Below are 19,705 nucleotides of genomic sequence, written 5' to 3' on the forward strand. Positions count from 1 at the left end.
AAGTGAAAGTGACTGAGTCGTGTCTGACTCTTTGCAAGTACATGGACTATACAGTCCATGGAATTCTCCAGGCCAGAGTACTGGAGTGGGTAGCCTTTCCCTTCTCCAGGGGATCTTCCCAACCCAGGGATCAAACCCAGATCTCCCACATTGCAGGCAGATTTTTTACCAGCTGAACCACAAGGGAACCTAAAACTAGACAGTGGAGGTCATTGTAGGACTCTGAATATACTAGCAATGACTGAATTATATGCTTTAAAAGGGTGAATTTTATAGTTTATGAATTATACCTCAATAAAACTATTATTAAAAATTAATAAGTGCTTTAATTGATCTAAATTAATTCAAGAGATAATGTTTGCAGTTAAGGAAGGATGCATGGCATAAGCTGGTTCATCTTGCTCATCTTTGAGACTACACGCAACAGGATAGGAGGAGTTAGATATCTCAGAAGATGGTGCACATGGTTGGACTTGAGAAAACCACTTCCCCTGGAAAAGTCAGATATTATTCTCAGAAAGAGTTAAGAAGGGATGTGGGCATCCCAGGGGGCTCAGCAGTGAAGACTCCGCCTGCCAGTGCGGAAGGTGCAGTGGATGCGGCTTCCATCCCTGGGTTGGGATGAGCCCCTGGAAAAGGAGATGGCAACCCACTCCACCACAGTCCATGGGCTCACAAAGGGTCAGACATGACCGCAGCCCTGAGCACGCATACAGGCGTGAAAGATCAGCTTGAGGAGCCTAGTGACTTTAGCAGTTGGCTTAGTTGCTATGTGCCGTGGCATGCACTTCTGTGTTCTACGACACTCATCTCTCAGTTCCTGGAGGGATCACCTAAGGACAACTCACAACTGTGATCTCTGGTTTTGTCTATCGTTCACAAAAAGAAGCCACCTTGATCAAGGTTACTCACCTTCCCTACAGGACAGCCTGTTTCGAGGAGTACAGCAGCTCCAGTGGAAGTTCAGTGCGGAAGGGCAAGGGCTGGACTGCTTACCCAAGTTGAATCATTTTGAAGGGTTGTTCGGCACAAGGACTTCCCTGGTGGCTCAGACAGTAAGGAGTCTGCCTGTAATGCAAGAGGCCTGGGTTCGATCCCTGGGTCAGGAAGATCCCCTGGAGAAGGGAATGGCAACCCACTCCAGTATGCTTGTCTAGAGAATCCAATGGACAGAAGAACTTTGTGGGCTACACTCCACTGGGATGCAAAGAGTCAGACATAACTGAGCAACGAAAACACTACGCTACCCTCAGCATAAGAACTCACCAAAGTATAGTATGCCCTGAGGTCTCTGTTGCAACTGCTTCTCTGCTCAGCATCTTTGTCAAGTCCTACTTCCCTTATCTAGTGCATGTGTTGTTCCTGAAACAATTTCTCAACAAAGCTTCTGCATGTAAATATCAGAATGTATTCCCCAGAGAACTTGTGACAGTTGGTACCAGGAATGACCCTAAGAAGCTGACTGAACAGTGATGTTTGGAGCTGGATCTCAACCTAGGTCTGAGAACATCACAGGCACTGAGACCTAGCGTGTGGTTTCAGTGTAGTTCCTAAGTTTACTTCAGTTGTGAATTGGAAAGGTAGGTCAATGGAAAGGAGGGGCGCTCAGGCACATGAAAGGTTTCGGGAAAATAGTAATGATGAGGACTGTGGAACTGAATAACTATAGAAAGAGCCATTTGGTGCATTGAAAGAAGAAAGCAAAGGCTGAGGGTGACGAATGACGAATATAAATCAAATTGTGAAAAACAAAGTCTCCTAGGCAGTATATAAAAAACAGAGTCTCATCTGCTGTACCTGAAGTTCAGCGAAGGCTAAGGATCAGGGCCAAGACTTAATTTTATGAGTAGCAGAACTCCAGAGAAATTTGAATTCTCAATCCCAGCAAGTCTTCTATGCCAAGATCAGGGCTGTAATTGTGAAGGAATGGACTCTGAAATTCTAAATGGACAAGCTCAGTAGCAGTTGTCCTCTGAAGACCTGGGCTTTTACATAAGGATCCCAGGTAGTAAATGGGATGATAAAATCCCAAAATAATCAATTCAGTATTTTAATCACCAGAAATATAATGGACACAATAAATGTAATTAGCAGCAAGGTTGTCATGACAAACAGGGGAGCCTAATCCTCACAGACCTATGGAGATAACTAATAGAACACAAAGCACCTGGAACAAAATAACTAAGCAGACAACAAAGATATTGTTCAATCTATACATTGTTCAAACTATATTGAAGAAAAATAGCTTTCAGGCTTGAGCCATTTCATATATTAGAAACCCACTGAATGAGAGATCCCCAGAAGGAAGAACCTTGCAGCATCATATCAAGTTTTCATGGTAATGATTCTCCTGGGCTGTGCTTAGTCATCCAGTCGTATCTGACTCTTTTTGATCCCATGGATTGTAGTCCACCATGGGAATTCTCCAGGCAAGAACACAGGAGTGGGTTACCATGCCCTCCTCCAGGGGATCGTCCCAACTCAAGGATTGAACCCAGGTCTCCTGCATTTCGGGCAGATTCTTTACTGTCTGAGTCACCAGGGAAGTCCACTTAATGATTCCACTCAGTTCAGTTGCTCAGTCATGTCTAACTCTTTGCAGCCCTGTGGACTTCAGCAAACCAGGCTTCCCTGTCCATCACCAACTCCTGGAGCTTACTCAGACTCATGTCCATTGAGTCAGTGATGCCATCCAACCATCTCATCCTCTGTCATCCCCTTCTCCTCTTGCCTTCAATCTTTCCCAGCATCGGGGTCTTTTCTAATGCGTCAGTTCTTTGCATCGGGTGGCCAAAGTATTAAAGCTTCAGCTTCAACCTCAGTCCTTCCGAAGAATATTCAGGACTGATTTCTTTTAAGATTGACTGGTTTGATCCCTTTGCAGTCCAAGGGACTCTCAAGAGTCTTGACACACTGATTTAAACATTACATGTTTTCATCAGAAGCTTGGTGTTTGTTCCTTGGATATGAAAGAAATGTGTTCTGTTAGTCACTCAGTCGTGTCTGACTCTGTGACCCCATGGACTGTAACCCACCAGGCTCCTCTGTCCATGGAATTTGCCAGGCAAGAAAACTGGAGTGGGTAGCATTTCCTTTCCCAGGGGATTTTCCTGATCACGGGATCAAACTTGCTTCTCCTACATTGCAGGTGGATTTTTTACTGTTCAAGCCACCAGTCTCAGAGGAGAGGGAACTGAAAGTGTTTACCCAGGTGGGTTCCAGAATTGCTCTGAAGCAGTGACTACTGTGTTATACACATACCACCACCACTCTTGAAGAGAATTATTAATTTAAATTATCCTGCTCCTATCTCATCATTGTATGTTGGGGTTGGAGTTGGGGTAGAAGGAGCAGATATCCTAATTTTTAGTTTATAATGCTCTGTATTCAGTATGACTGATTTGCACTGTTGTCTGGCAGAAACCAACACAACATTGTAAAGCAATTTTCCTCTAATTAAAAAATAATAATAATAATTAAAAAGTTGCTTAAAAAGTTGCACCTGAAGAATTTCACACTAGGAGCCTCAACCACACTTGGACTTAGTTTAGATGATGATATTATGAATATTAAGTCTAAGTTTCAAGCCTATGTCTGAGGTTATAATGGAATGACACTATAATTCTTAGGAAGGACTGAATATATTTTTGATGTTAGGGGGAAATGAATCATCAGAGGCCAGAGGGAAACCTGTGGTAGCTGTTATACCGGTGGTTTAGTTGCTAAGTCACGTCTGACTCTTGCAACCCCATGGACTGTAGCCTGCCAGGCTCCTCTGTCCATGGGATTTCCCAGGCAAGAATACTGGAGTGGGTTGCCATTTCCTTCTCCACGGGATCTTTCTGACCCAGGGATCAAACCTGGTCTCCTGCATTGCAGTCAGGTTCTTTACTGACTGAGCCACCAGAGAAGCCCACAGCTATTATATCGTTATGATCCACTAATGCACCAGCCCACCTGGTACACATGTGCTCACTTAGTTTCCTTCCACATTGACTCAGAGACAGACCACTTGACTATCCATGACCAGTGGAACACTGACAAGCAAAATACAAACAGAGGCTTAATAAGGGCTTACTCATTGGACATTGGGGTTTGTATTGTAATGCTCTCCCTTGGAACTAAGAGCTATTACTTAAAGAGATCCAACTACCCTGATTGACAGAACATGTGGATAAAGAGGAATATCCAGCCAATCCCTAGTTATTCCATCCATCACAGTGGATGTGAGGCACATTCTGGACAGTCAAGCAAGAGCAGTCACCTCATGAAACAGAAGAACCACCCACTAGAGTCCAGCTCAGATTGCAGAATAGTGAGAAATAACAAATTTTAAGCCACTAAGATCTGGGTAGGTTTGTTTATATAGCAATAAATAAATCAAATACTTTCAGAAAGATCTTCACATAGTGCAGGCACAAAAAAATAGCATAACTGGTTATTGACAAAGTGGAGTCATTTAAGCATGGTACTTAATTCACAGTCTAATCTAAAATATGGCATAGGAGACTGACCTAAAATAGGCTTCCAGGAGACTGACCTAGAAAACGAGAAAGTTTCCATGTATAAGATCACAGTCATCATTTATTCGCTATTCCGAGTTAAAATTCCATTCAAAAGATGATAAAGTTTGTATTGGCCAAAGAAAGGGGATAAAAGAGAAGTTAAGCTGAATCAATAGGGTAAATATGATTATAGATAACTAGAAAATGGAATCACTGAACAAGAAATTATTCATTTTCATATTCCAATTAACCCACGTAAGCACATACAATCATTAAAAAGTTAAAACATCTGATTTCAGGTAGAAATATTACAAGACATTAAGGTTTATACTGTAAAGCAGTTGATGTTTTAAGACACTGAGGACAGTTGACTCTGGTTGTCTTTTCATTTCTCTGACCTTAGCGCCTGCTGTAGTACCTAAAATAAAGTAGATACTCAATAAATATTTGTTGAATTAAGGACTGCACGCTGAGAAAGAAGCCCTGTTCAGCTTTTTAAGGTGTGCGTGGGCAAAGAACTAGCCTCACACCTAAAAGCGATCCTCACTGCCACCTCACTATCACGTCAGTCAGTAAAAGAGAGCTGAGAGGGAACATCGCTGCATTTCCTCCCCTTACTTTTTCCCATGGACTACATCTCCTACCAGAAATTAAGTTAAAACCCTGATTATTTTCACCCTCTAGTAGGTCAAAATAAATGTCTATCTCATCTCTGAAGTTTGGCTCACCATCCCATCTACACCAGGAGATAGTGAAGGACAGGGAATTCTGGCAGGCTGCAGTTCACGGGATCACAAAGAGTTGGACACGACTGAGCGGCTGAACAACAACAATTCAACCTACAGAGCGATGCGTACCGCTCAGCTGTGAAGCAGAGAAAAAAGGGATCAGAATTACAGAGTGGAGTAGAGGCGGCAAGGAAGCCTCCTGAACACTCTGTTTTTCGTACAAGCATATCTAAAATTTTGCAGAAGTTGGGTAGTCAACGTGAATCTGAGTAACTCTGAACCATCCTTCCAATCATTCTCAGGAGAGATTCCCATGAAACAGTAGACCCCAGGATAAAAGGCTCCGGGTGGACCACCTGCAGCAGGAGCCAAGGGAGGGGGCTTGTGGAAGAGTTCGAGCCAGAGCCAAATTTCCCTCATCGGAGAACCATTTCCTTCAACCTCTAGAGAAATTTTCAGGTGAAAAACTTACGTTAAAGTCAGAAATACAACCACTAACCTGAAAAATGTATAATAAAAGTAAGTCAACGCTTCCCCTATGTTTTCAGAGATTTTGAAACCGGTGAATATCGTCCATGGATCTACACTGCTCCACATCCACTGCTTTCCCATGAAGACCAGCCTGAATTACTACAAAAAGGCTCGTAACTGATCTTCCTGTTTCCATCCCATCCTTTACAATTAATCCTCTATGCAGCAGCTAAACATAAATCAACCTGTTACTCTTTTACTAAACAAGCAAACAAATAAAAAACCACCAATTGCGTCCTATGACAGTGAGAGTAAAATCCCTAGTCCTTCCAGGCCTTCAAGGCCTCTGTGATTTGATTCCTGCCCGTCACCAAAATTTAATCTTTCAGCACTCTATCCTCCTTTCTACGCCTCAAACATGTCAAGCCTGTTATTCCCACACTCTACATTGAAGTCTTTGCAAGCCTTCATTTTCTCATCAATTACATTTCAACTCAAATGTCACTACAGAAGGTTCTTTTTTCCTGTAATACTGTTGTTCCACCCTTGTCACTCTCTGTGGTACTTCATGGAAGTCTAATTGAACTGGTAGCTTAATCGGATCTGATGGCATAGAAATACATTATGATATAAAACATAAATTATATAGCCATGGGACAAGATGAAGTTCATGTTATGCTAATAAGGTAGACATTTAAGTGTTAAAACACCACCTACCTCCAACCTGAAATCGTATACAGGTGAGCCTGCAGTTCTAAAATCCTTAGACCTATTCCCTTAAAACCCCTAGAGTTCTTCAAACGTGGGCACAGCTCTAAGTAACATGAGGCTTCCCTGGTGGCTTAGTGGTAAAGAATCTGCCTACCAACGCAGGAGACGTGGGTTCGACCCCTGGGTTGTGAAGATCCCCTGGAGAAGGAAATGGCAAATCACTCCAGTATTCTTGCCTGGAAAATCCCGTGGACAGAGGAGCCTCGCAGGCTACAGTCCAGGGGGTCACAAAAGAGTCAGAGAGGGCTTAGCGACTAAACAAGAACTAAGCAACAGAAGGGACATGAAGAAGCCACATTCACTTAGGACTTCATCTTTCCTGGCAAAAATCAGTTATCTGGCTCCCAATCTATTTACTTATAAATATGATTATTGTCTTTAGCCTGAATTTCACCTTCTCCTGTATCAAAGTATTAGTGCTATGAAGGCTGAAACTTTGTCTTTTTATTTTTTCAGTCACTCTCTAACCCGTGTACAGAACTGCATCTAGCACAAATGTAGACTGATGAATTAATAGATTAATATTTGGGTTTAGAAACAAAAATGAGGTTTTATTCCAAAGCACATAGTAGCCCACAAGTCCAGAATAAATCTATGTATATATCAAGCTAAGTGTCACAAAATAATTAAGTGCCCTTGATTTTGCTTTCCTCACATAACTCCTGAAAAAGAATGATAGCACAGGCAGTACAGAATCAGGCATTCTTGGTGCACTGACCACCACAGTACTCAACAGTAATATAACTCCACCATCATCTACAAAACTTACATCTCACACCATTAATCCCTAAAACTACCTTCATATTTAATTTGGACCTACATCAGAATATCTTTTTTTTTTCCTATTCTAGTAAAAATGTTAGAAGAAAGTTGTTCCTTGCTTTCTGAGAAAATTCATCCATAGTTCCAATTTTTGCAAATATTTTCCTAACTTGCTAACAAGTTACTTGCTTTGAGACATGTTTTATTAGAAGATTTGAAATGGAATAGTTTGTGCAGCTTAAATGGCATTAGATTGACAATTAAGAGATATGGGATGGACTTTTATTTCACTGTTTATAATAGGGTTGGTATTGCCTTCGGAGTCATTTTACTTTAGCCTGAATTTCACCTTCTGCAAAATGAGATGCTTGAAATAGGAGTTTTCTCTACTTCCTTTATGTTCTTAATATCAAAGATCGAAATGCAGCATAGCCACCCAATTTGAAATTGATGATGAAAAGTTAAATTTCCGCTTCTCCAACTACATAAAAACCAATGCATCAGGGAAAGTAAGAAACAGGCAAAGCCCAGTTTTAAATAAATTAAGTGTCAGTAAAACCTAAAACCACAAATAAGCTATGAAGAAAAAGGTAGAAATGGGGTATTTACTGCAGTTGGTCACCAGAAAACCATAAGATATTATTTTAAGATAAAAAGAGTACCACTGAACGCAGACTACTCTTGTTTGCAACTGTTGGACACAGGAGCAAAATTTGGCAACAAAAATTTCCCTGACATGAATATGCCATATATTTGAAAAGCGGAGAACATAGGGTCAAACAGATAATTAGCTAGAAAGTCCAATTGACAAGGACAGTCTGTCCACATGGTAAATAGGAAAAGGAGCAGATAGGACTTTTGTACTATAAAAAGTTCTGCCAAAATAGCTCCTATGTATTGGATTGGGAAGTTCACGTTTCACGTATTGCTGAAGTCTGGCTTGGAGAATTTTGAGCACGACTTTACTAGCGTGTGAGAAGAGTGCAATTCTGCAATAGTTTGAGCATGCTATGGCATTGCCTTTCTTTGGGATTGGAAAGAAAACTGACATTTTCCGGTCCTGTGGCCACTGCTGAGTTTTCCAAATGTGCTGGCATATTGAGTGCAACACTTTCATAGCATCATCTTTCAGGATTTGAAATAGCTCAACTAGAATTCGATCACCTCCACTAGCTTTCTTCGAGGTGATGCTTTCTAAGGCCCACTTGACTTCACATTCCAAGATGTCTGGCTCTAGGTGAGTGATCACACCATAGTGATTATCTTGGTCATGAAATTCTTTTTGGTACAGTTCTGTGTATTCTTGCCACCTCTTCTTAATATCTTCTGCTTCTGTTAGGTCCATACCATTTCTGTCCTTTATCGAGCCCATCTTTGCATGAAATGTTCCCTTGGTATCTTAATTTTCTTGAAGAGATCTCTTGTCTTTCCTGTTCTGTTGTTTTCCTCTGTTTCTTTGCATTGATTGTTGAGGAAGGCTTTCTTATCTTTCCTTGCTATTCTTTGGAACGCTGCATTCAGATGCTTATATCTTTCCTTTTCTCCTTTGCTTTTTGCTTCTCTTCTATTCACAGCTATTTGTAAGGCCTCCTCAGACAGCCATTTTGCTTTTTTGCATTTCTTTTCCATGGGGATGGTCTTGGTTCCTGTCTCCTGTACAATGTCACGAACCTCTGTCCATAGTTCATCAGGCACTCTATCTATCAGATCTAGTCCCTTAAATCTATTTCTCACTTCCACTGTATAATCATAAGGGATTTGATTTAGGTCATATCTGAATGGTCTAGTGGTTTTCCCTACTTTCTTCAATTTCAGTCTGAATTTGGCAATAAGGAGTTCATGATCTGAGCCACAGTCAGCTCCTGGTCTTGTTTTTGCTAACTGTATAGAGCTTCTCCATCTTTGACTGCAAAGAATAAAATCAATCTGATTTTGGTGTTGACCATCTGGTGATGTCCATGTGTAGAGTCTTCTCTTGTGTTGTTGGAAGAGGGTGTTTGTTATGACCAAGCTGGTTTTAGAAAGGTAGAAGAACCAGAGATCAAATTGCCAACATCCGCTGGATCACGGAAAAAGCAAGAGAGTTCCAGAAAAACATCTATTTCTGCTTCATTGACTATGCCAAAGCCTTTGACTGTGTGGACTACAATAAACTGTGGAAAATTCTGAAAGAGATGGGAATACCAGACCACCTGACCTGCCTCTTGAGAAACCTGTATGCAGGTCAGGAAGCAACAGTTAGAACTGGACATGGAACAACAGACTGGTTCCAAATAGTAAAAGGAGTGCGTCAAGGTTGTATATTGTCACCCTGCTTATTTAACTTCTATGCAGAGTACATCATGAGAAACGTTGAGCGGGAAGAAGCACAAGCTGGAATCAAGATTACTGGGAGAAATATCAATAACCTCAGATATGCAGATGACACCACCCTTATGGCAGAAAGGGAAGAGGAACTCAAAAGCTTCTTGATGAAAGTGAAAGAGGAGAATGAAAAAGTTGGATTAAAGCTCAATGTTCAGAAAACTAAGATGATGGCATCTGGTCCCATCACTTCATGGGAAATAGATGGGGAAACAGTGGAAACAGTGTCAGACTTCATTTTGGGGGACTCCAAAATTACTGCAGATGGTGATTGCAGCCATGAGATTAAAAGATGCTTACTCCTTGGAAGGAACGTTATGACCAACCTAGATAGCATGTTAAAAAGCAGAGACATTACATGGCCAACAAAGGTCCGTCTAGTCAAGGCTGTGGTTTTTCCAATGGTCATGTATGGATATGAGAGTTGAGTGTGAAGAAGGCTGAGAGCCAAAGAATTGATGCTTTTGAACTGTGGTATTGGAGAAGACTCTTGAGAGTCCCTTGGACTGCAAGGAGATCCAACCAGTCCATTCTAAAGGAGATCAGTCCTGGGTGTTCATTGGAAGGACTGATGCCAAAGCTGAAACACCAATACTTTGGCCACCTCATGCAAAGAGTTGACTCATTGGAAAAGACTCTAATGCTGGGAGGGATTGGGGGCAGGAGGAGAAGGGGATAACATCACTGGCTGGATGGCATCACTGACTCGATGGACATGAGCTTTAGCAAGCTCTGGGAGTTGGTGATGGACAGGGAGGCCTGGCGTGCTCTGATTCATGGGGTTGCAAAGAGTCAGACACGACTGAGCGACTGAACTGAACTGAATAATTAGTGATGTCAAGCACCTTTTTATGTCCCTATTGGTCATTTACATTTCTTCTTTGGAGAAATGTCTATTTCTTCTGCCCAGTGGGTTGTTTGTTTTGTTGTTAAGTTGGATGAGTCATTCATATATTTTGGAAATTATACCCTTGTTGGTCACATCATTTGCAAATATTTTCTCCCATTCTTCAGGCTGTCTTTTCTCTTTTTTTGTGGTTTCCTGTGCTGTGCAAAGCTTGTAAGTTTCATTATGTCCCACTTGTTTATCATCATACTATGTGAAGTCAGAAAGAGAAGGACAAATATCATATGGTATCACTTACATGTGGAATCTAAAATACGACACAAGTAACCTATGTGCAGAACAGAAACAGACTCACAGACGTAGAGAACAGATCTGTGGTTGCCAAGGATGGGTGGGTGTTGAAGGAGGGCTAAAGTGGGAGGCTAAGCTATTACATATGGGAGGGATAGACAGCAGGGTCCACTGTATAGGACAGATACCTATATTCAGTATCCTATGATAAACCATGGTGGAAAAGTATAAAAATAATGTGTATATATATATATATAAAACGAATCATTTTGCTGTACAGTAGAAATGCATACAACACTGTAAATCAACTATACTTCAATTTAAAAAAATTAGATACATTGCAATAAAGTTTCTAAACTTCAAAGATAGTAAAGTTTATAGACAACTAATAGATATAGTAGATATAGTATATAGATATAGATGATAGATATAGTATATAATAGATATAGGTAATAGATATAGTAGTAGTAAAGTCTCTCAGTCGTGTCCGACTCTTTGTGACCCCGTGGACTGTAGCCTACCAGGCTTCTCCGTCCATGGGATTCTCCAGGCAAGAATACTGGTGTGGGTTACCATTTCCTTCTCCAGGAGATCTTCCCGACCCAGGGATCGAACCCAGGTCTCCCACATTGGAGGCAGACGCTTTAACCTCTGAGCCACCAGGGATAGAAAATAGATATAGTAAAGTTTGTCTATTCAAAGACAGATAAAGTTTAATACATGTAAAAGGAGAGGTGGAAATATTAGGCTGCCTTTACATTTTTCCTCAGCAATATTAAGCACAAGAATGTATAGGTGTTATATAATTAATTTGGACCCAAGAATGCTATACACAGAAAAACTGTCCTTGAATATAAATGCAATAAACAAATATTTTTCAAAATAAAAGCACTCACTTCTGGCAGCCAGAGTTTGCCAAGAGATCAGAAAAAGTCCAGAGGCAAGGAGTAACATGTGTTTGTTCTTAGAATGTGTGTACATGAAACTATATATTAATTTATAGTAACTGGAAGTCAATACTATCATTTACTGTTGATTTTAAAAGCATAAATATGTAGCACAAAGGTAGATAAAACCAAAAATAATATAGTAAATTCAATTTGTTAGATTGTGAGAGAATCCAGAAGAGAGGACATGGAAATGTTACCATTGTTAATAATACAGCAGAAAAGCAGTCTAAATGTGTAGTGTATATTAGTAATATATAAACTTATAGATAAAATAGTCTATTTTCAGAGGAACAATGCAAATCACTGCAGAGTGGAAGAGTTTTAAAAAACAAAGTTATATAAGCAGAAGGCATAGCATAAAATAATATGCCAATTTAAACTCAAATTTCTTTAAAATATCAATGATAGTAAGCGGCCTAACTTATTTAAAGTAAAATAATACAATGAAAAACAAAATTGTGAGCTACTTATGAGAAGCAATGAAAAAAATCTGATTTGGAAAGATTAAAAATAAAATATTGGGCAAAGTACAAGGACAAACAAAATGAAACCAAGGATCATAACAATGTGAACTCAGGCCAGAAACCAGTCAATGAGATAGACAGAGAAATGAAGAGAGACATAGAGATGGGCCGGGAGGTGGGGGTTAGTAATCTGAAAACAGAGAATGCACTTTCTTTTCAAGTGCCATAAAAAAATTCATTAAAATTCATATCTTAGGCTAAAATAAACCTCAACAAATTCCAAAATGTAAATAATATACTTATTACCTGGGATTGAAAATTATTAACAAAGCCAGAAATAAAATTTCTCTAGCATCTAGAAATTTTGAAATGATACAACTTTACTTACAAAATCTTACTTTAAATAAGAAGCCTAAAGGGAAATTCCAAAACAGCCAGGGAGGTGGTTTCAGGGCAGGCAGAAGCAGGTGATACAAACTGGAAACCACAACCTGTGGAATATAGATAAAGTGAAGCTCAGAAGAAATGCACAGCCTTGAAAAATATACAAGGACGAATGCAAATTAATGAAGAGAACTTTCAAGGTAATGAGTAAGAAAAAGAGCAAGAAAACGGATCTCAAAAAAGCAGAAGTGATGAAGTTATAAAGTAAAAATTACTGAAATAGGAATACCACCTCTGGCCATGTCACAGTACCTGAATAAAACTAACCCCCACCCCTGACTAATTACAACTGCAAATTTAATTAAGTACTTTAAAAGCTGAGGTGTTTTTTTTTATTTCCCTCCCCCAAGACATCGAAGAACAACACTATATTGTCAGGGGAAACCAAATCCTTAGGAGAATGGAAAAGCATGAGAGCAATAAGCTCTATATTAGATGCCAAGATGCATGCTCTCTTGGGGTGTGGCTTATTTTCACCCTACAGTATAGGCGGAGAAGAGCAGGAAGTAGGTTAGGACTTGCAGGTCAGTCTCACTGGGTTTGGGAAAGAGAATTCAAAATTCAAGGTTATCAAATTCACTAAGATTGCTGGCTAAAATTTCAGGAAAATCAGGTCACAGAAAAACAAATCCAACAGACAGATCACAATTTTTCCTAGATATATTTGCAAATTCCTAAACTGTGAATGCACAGAAATTTATGTTCGGAAATCAAGCAGAAAGTGGCTCAGTTCAGTTCAGTTCAGTTGCTCAGTTGTGTCTGACTCTTTGCGACACCATAGACTGCAACATGCCAAGCCTCACTGTCCATCACCAACTCCCGGATCCCCCCAAACTCATGGTGAATCCATGTCATCCAGTTGGTGATGACATCCAACTATCTCTTCCTCTGTCGTCCCCTTCTCCTCCTGCCTTCAATCTTTCCCAGGATCAGGGTCTTTGCAAAGGAGTTAGCACTTCGCATCAGGTGGCCAAAGTATTGGAGTTTCAGCTTCAACATCAGTCCTTCCAATTAACACCCAGGACTGATCTCCTTTCGGATGGACTGGTTGGATCTCCTTGCAGTCCAAGAGACTCTCAAGAGTCTTCTCCAATACCACAGTTCAAAAGCATCATTTCTTCGGTGCTCAGCTTTCTATATAGTCCAACTCTCACATCCATACATGACTACTGGAAAAACCATAGCCTTGACTAACGGACCTTTATTGACAAAGTAATGTCTCTGCTTTTTAATATGCTCTCTAGGTTGGTCATAACTCTCTTTCCAAGGAGTAAGTGTCTTTTAATTTCATGGCTGCAGTCACCATTAGAAATGATTTTGGAGCACCCCCAAATAAAGTCAGCCACTGTTTCCACTGTTTCCCCATCTGTTTGCCATGAAGTGAAGGGACTGGATGCCATGATCTTAGTTTTCTGAATGTGGCAAACTTTAAGCAGTAGTTCTTGTGGTCTCCAAGTGCTGAGGAGTCAAAAATTAGAGTTCAGGCTCTGAAGAAGAAAAGAATCTCAAGGTAAGCTGACTTCACTCAGTTTGACCATTAAAAATAATACTAAATTCCATCCATTGGAAGATAATGTCAACCAGAATCTCTACAATTTTTCATAACAATGCCATGTACTTAATAAAATTTGACAATCTTATCAAGAAAAAGGAATGAATGTCTGAAACCAGGAGAAAATACACATAGACAATACAAATGAGGCAATATGAAATGGGCATGATTAATCTCGTTTTTGAGTTATAGACATATATCATTCAGTTCAGTTCAGTTCAGTCACTCAGTCGTGTCTGACTCAATGCGACCCCATGAATCACAACACGCCAAGCCTCCCTGTATATCACCAACTTCCGGAGTTCACTCAAACTCATGTCCATCAAGTCGGTGATACCATCCAGCCATCTCATTCTCTGTCATCCTCTTCTCCTCCCACCATAACAGTCTTTTCCAGTGAGTCAACTCGTCGCATGAGGTGGCCAAAGTATTTCAGTTTCAGCTTTAGCATCAGTCCTTCCAATGAACACCCAGGACTGATTTCCTTTAGAATGGACTGGTTGGATCTCCATGCAGTCCAAGGGAATCTCAAGAGTCTTCTTCAATACCACAGTTCAAAAGCATCAATTCTTCGGCGATCAGCTTTCTTCACAGTCCAACTTTCACATCCACACATGACTACTGGAAAAACCATAGCCTTGTCTAGACTGACCCTTGTTGGCAAAGTAATGTCTGTGCTTTTTAATATGCTATCTAGGTTGGTCATAACTTTCCTTCCAAGGAGTAAGCGTTTTTTAATTTCATGGCTGCAAACAGCATCCACAGTGATTTTGGAGCCCCAAAAAATAAAGTCTGACACTGTTTCCACTGTTTACCCATCTATTTCCCAAGAAGTGATGGGACCAGATGCCATGATCTTTGTTTTCTGAATGTTGAGCTTCAAGCCAACTTTTTCACTCTCCTCTTTCACTTTCATCAAGAAGCTTTTTACTTCCTCTTCACTTTCTGCCATAAGAGTGGTGTCATCTGCATATCTGAGGTTATTGATACTTCTCCCAGCAATCTTGATTCCAGCTTGTGCTTCTTCCAGCCCAGCGTTCCTCATGATGTACTCTGCGTATAAGTTAAATAAGCAGGGTGACAATATACAACCTTGACGCACTCCTTTTCCTACTTGGAACCAGTCTGTTGTTCCATGTCCAGTTCTAACTGTTGCTTCCTGACCTGCATACAGGTTTCTCAAGAGGCAGGTCTGGTGGTCTGGTATTCCCATCTCTTTCAGAATGTTCCACAGTTTATTGTGATCCACACAGTCAAAGGCTTTGGCGTAGTCAATGAAGCAGAAAGGTGTTTTTCTGGAACTCTCTTGCTTTCTCCATGATCCAGCGGATGTTGGCAATTTGATCTCTGGTGCCTCTGCCTTTTCTAAAACCTGCTTGAACATCTGGGAGTTCACGGTTCACATATTGCTGAAGCCTGGCTTGGAGAATTTTGAGCATGACTTTACTAGCGTGTGAGATGAGTGCAATTGTGTGGTAGTTTGAGCATTCTTTGGCATTGCCTTTCTTTGGGATTGGAATGAAGACTGACCTTTTCCAGTCCTGTGGCCACTGCTGTGTTTTCCAAATGTGCTGGCATATTGAGTGCAGCACTTTCATAGCATCATCTTTCAGGATTTGAAATAGCTCAACTGGGATTCCATCACCTCCACTAGCTTTGTTTGTAGTGATGCTTTTGAAGGCCTGCTTGATTTCACATTCCAAGATGTCTGGCTCTAGGTCAGTGATCACACCATAGTGATCATCTTGGTCATGAAGATCTTTTTGTTACAGTTCTTCTGTGTATTCTTGCCACCTCTTCTTAATATCTTCTGCTTCTGTTAGGTCCATACCATTTCTGTCCTTTATCGAGCCCATCTTTGCCTGAAATGTTCCCTTGGAATCTCTAATTTTCTTGAGGAGCTCTCTTGTTTTTCCTATTCTGTTGTTTTCCTCTATTACTTTGCATTGATCACTGAGGAAGGCTTTCTTATCTCTCCTTGCTATTCTTTGGAACGCTGCATTCAGATGCTTATATCTTTCCTTTTCTCCTTTGCTTTTCGCTTCTCTTCTTTTCACAGCTATTGGTAAGGCCTCCTCAGACAGCCATTTTGCTTTTTTGCATTTCTTTTCCATGGAGATGGTCTTGGTCCCTGTCTCCTGTACAATGTCATGAACCTCCGTCCAGAGTTCATCAGGCATTCTGTCTATCAGATCTAGTCCCTTAAATCTATTTCTCACTTCCATTGTATAATCATAAGGGATTTGATTTAGGTCATATCTGAATGGTCTAGTGGTTTTTCCTACTTTCTTCAATTTCAGTCTGAATTTGGCAATAAGGAGTTCATGATCTGAGCCACAGTCAGCTCCTGGTCTTGTGTTTGCTAACTGTATAGAGCTTCTCCTTCTTTGGTTGCAAAGAATATAATCAAACTGATTTTGGTGTTGACCATCTGGTGATGTCCATGTGTAGAGTCTTCTCTTGTGTTGTTGGAAAAGGGTGTTTGCTATGACCAGTGCGTTTTCTTGGCAAAACCCTATTAGCCTTTGCCCTGCTTCATTCCGTGCTCTAAGGCCAAATTTGCCTGTTACTCCAGGTGTATCTTGACTTCCTACTTTTGCATTCTAGTCCCCTTAATGAAAAGGACATCTTTTTTGCGTGTTAGTTCTAAAAGGTCTTGTAGGTCTTCACAGAACTGTTGAACTTCGGCTTCTTCAGCATTACTGGTTGGGGCATAGGCTTGGATTACTGTAATATTGAATGGTTTGCCTTGGAAACGAACAGAGATCATTCTGTCGCTTTTGAGATTGCATCCAAGTACTGCATTTCAGCCTCTTTTGTTGACCATGATGGCTACTCTATTTCTTCTAAGGGTTTCCTGCCCACAGTAGTAGATATAATGGTCATCTGAGTTAAATTCACCCATTCCAGTTCATTTTAGTTCACTGATTCCTAGAATGTCTACGTTCACTCTTGCCATCTCCTCTTTGACCACTTCCAATTTGCCTTGATTCATGGACCTAACATTCCAGGTTCCTATGCAATATTTCTCTTTACAGCATCATTTCAGTTCAGTTCAGTTCAGTTCAGTCACTGAGTCGTGTCCGACACTTTGCGACCCCATGAATCACAGCACGCCAGGTGTCCCTGTCCATCACCAATTCCCGGAGTTCACTCAAAGTCATGTCCATCGAGTCGGTGATGCCATGAAGCCATCTCATTCTCTGTCGTCCCCTTTTCCCGCCCCCAATCCTTCCCAGCATCAGAGTCTTTTCCAGTGAGTCAACTCGTCACATGAGGTGGCCAAAGTATTGCAGTTTCAGCTTTAGCATCAGTCCTTCCAATGAACACCCAGGATTGATCTCCTTTAGAATGGACTGGTTGGATCTCCTTGCAGTCCAAGGGACTCTCAAGAGTCTTCTCCAGCACCACAGTTCAAAAGCATCAATTCTTCGGCGATCAGCTTTCTTCACAGTCCAACTCTCACATCCATACATGACCACTGGAAAAACCATAGCCTTGACTAGACGGACCTTTGTTGGCAAAGTAATGTCTCTACTTTTTAATATACTATCTAGGTTGGTCTTAACTTTCCTTTCAAGGGCATCATTAAATACCTGTAATTAATATGTTTTAAAAATTAATAAATAAAATTTTTCCTCAGAATAGCCAAATGTCTACAAATCTTTAAAAATGTTAAAAAAATGTTAAAGCTGAAAACATTAAATTCAAAATTATCTGAAATTAATAAATAGATTTAACTATTAAGATTAAGATTTCAGCCAAATGGAAGAAGAAAGGTTATTAGGAAATTGATTGAAATATAAGCAGGATAAAGGAGCAGAAGCAACATAGAGTTAATCATGCTTCCTAAAAGTCATTGGAGTTTCAGGAAATGACAAAAGAGGAGGAGGTAATGATGGATGAGAATTTCCCAAAACAAATGGAAAATATCAAACCATTAATTCAAGAACTTCTATAAATCAATCATGAAAAACAAAGAAAAAATTACTCAGAGCCACATCATGGGAAAAACTGCTTGAAACAAAATACAAAAGCACCTGAGGGGAAAAAAAAGACACAGCACTTTCAAAAGAACAACTGTATTTCAACAGCTGATTATATAACAGAAAATATGGAAGCTTCATGATAATGAAATATCATTTTTTAAATGTAACAGAACATTTTTGTCAGTTGAGAACAATACAATCAACAAAAATATCTTTCAAAATAAAGGCAAATAAATATATTTTTAGATAAAAAAGGAAAAAAAAAACCCTAGTTTTCTCACTAGTATATCCACAATAAATATATCTACAAAGAAAGTTCTGTAGGGAAAAATAAAATTACCCTATATAAAACTGCAGCAATGAAAGAAGGTAAATAAAGATGATCAGAGAGTATAATTATTTATGTAAATCTAAATGAATATGTAAAATAGCAATTGTAATATCTTTTGAAGTTTCAAATATGTATGGAAATCAAACATATAAATACAAGAAACAAGAGAAGATAAGTAGGATTAAAATGTTCTGATAACCTTGCCTTGTCCATGGAGTGATAATACTAGTTTATGATGGACTATGACGAATATCGGAGAAGGCAATGGCAACCCACTCCAGTACTCTTGCCTGGAAAATCCCATGGGCGGAGGAGCCTGGTAGGCTGCAGTCTGTGGGGTCTCACAGAGTTGGACACAATGAAGCGACTTGGCAGTGGCAGCAGCAGCATGACGAATATGGACGTCTCGTCAACTTCAGCCATGTGCCATAGTTTGATTACCCCAGATTGCACTAATAAAATAGCAAAAATTGTGTAGCATACTTAGCTGTAAACCAAATAAGGGGAGGAAATAGAATTTTTTAAATTAATTTTAAAAACAGATGCAAAATTAAGAAATAAAAATTTAGATTTAAACACAAATGAATGTGCTTTAAATTGTAGCTAAATGTAAATTGCATAATAGCCCAATGAAATAAATTGTTAGACTGCTTCCTGGGTGGCTCAGATGGTAAAGAATCTGCCTGCATTGTGGAAGACCTGGGTTTGATCCCTAGGTTGTCAAGATTCCCTGGAGAAGGGACTGACAAGCCACTCCAGTATTCTTGCCTGTGAAATCCCATGGAGAGAGGAGCCTGGCCGGCTACAGCCCGTGGGATGGCAAAGAGTTGGACAAGACTGAATGACTAACACAGAAGGATCTCAAAATAACAACATTTTGCTAATTACATCAAATTCACCTTATGTTTGAAGACACAGGCAGATTGAAAATAAAAAGATGGAAATATAAATACCATGCAAGCACTAACAAAAGTATTCAATCTATAGTATTAATATCTAACAGGTTTCCTTGGTGGTTCACTGGTAAATAATCTTCCTGCAATGAAGGAGATGCAGGAGACTCTGGTTCGATCTCTGGGTTGGGAAGATTCCCTGGAGGAAGGAATGGCAACCCAGTCCAGTGTTCTTGCCTAGAGAATCCCATAGACAGGGGAACCTGGCGGGCTATCATCATGGGGTCACAAAGAGTTGGACATGACTGAGTGACTGAGCCTGGATGCACTATCTAGCAAAGTT

At 40.1% G+C, this 19,705-nt stretch overlaps 1 protein-coding gene across 6 annotated transcripts in view; it reads right to left on the minus strand.

Moving 5' to 3' along the window:
• The window catches only part of BANK1 (B cell scaffold protein with ankyrin repeats 1), a 360,244-nt gene extending 347,587 nt beyond the window's left edge, over positions 1–12,657 (minus strand). For 2 of the 6 annotated variants that reach the window (XM_088836207.1, XM_088836203.1), the window contains exons 1-2: positions 12,542–12,657; positions 913–1,068 (exon numbers count right to left, since the gene is read on the minus strand). The gene's annotated coding sequence lies outside the window, so the exon portion shown is untranslated. Of the gene's footprint in view, positions 1–912; positions 1,231–12,541 lie in introns of those variants that run through there. The other 4 variants (XM_088836205.1, XM_088836208.1, XM_088836206.1 and 1 more) reach the window with 4 other exon arrangements.
• Positions 12,658–19,705: the final 7,048 nt, after the last annotated feature.

Source organism: Moschus berezovskii, chromosome 5 (assembly GCF_049115385.1).
Source record: "Moschus berezovskii isolate FMDL1 chromosome 5, NW_MosBer_1.0, whole genome shotgun sequence".
NCBI classification, from domain to species: Eukaryota; Metazoa; Chordata; class Mammalia; order Artiodactyla; family Moschidae; genus Moschus; species Moschus berezovskii.